Source organism: Morone saxatilis, unplaced genomic scaffold, assembly GCF_004916995.1.
Source record: "Morone saxatilis isolate NCDOM2014 unplaced genomic scaffold, NCSU_SB_2.0 Contig2, whole genome shotgun sequence".
Lineage (NCBI taxonomy): Eukaryota > Metazoa > Chordata > Actinopteri > Moronidae > Morone > Morone saxatilis.
Window position 1 is genome coordinate 527,337 of NW_023339762.1, and position 250 is coordinate 527,586.

A 250-nucleotide genomic window follows, 5' to 3' on the forward strand; every position below is an offset into this window, starting at 1 on the left:
ACCGAACTCCTTATAACATTTACAGAGACCCAACAGTATATATATATACATATTGATGCCGAATTGACCAGTGGACTGTGGACATATGTATTTCTAGAGTTACATGTTGTTATGGACATAAGGGATTGTTAATATGTCATATTTCTTAAAAGGGAGTTTGATGTAATAATTTACACAGTAAGAGAACGGGGAGCCTTATAAACTGTTATGTATATATTTTATAATGTCTGATGTTGACTGCTGTTAGTTA

General features: G+C 32.4%; 1 protein-coding gene across 1 annotated transcript in view; it reads right to left on the minus strand.

Moving 5' to 3' along the window:
* lrp5 (low density lipoprotein receptor-related protein 5) overlaps positions 1-250 on the minus strand; it is a gene marked incomplete at its 5' end in the record, with an annotated part of 46,724 nt that overhangs the window by 11,752 nt on the left and 34,722 nt on the right.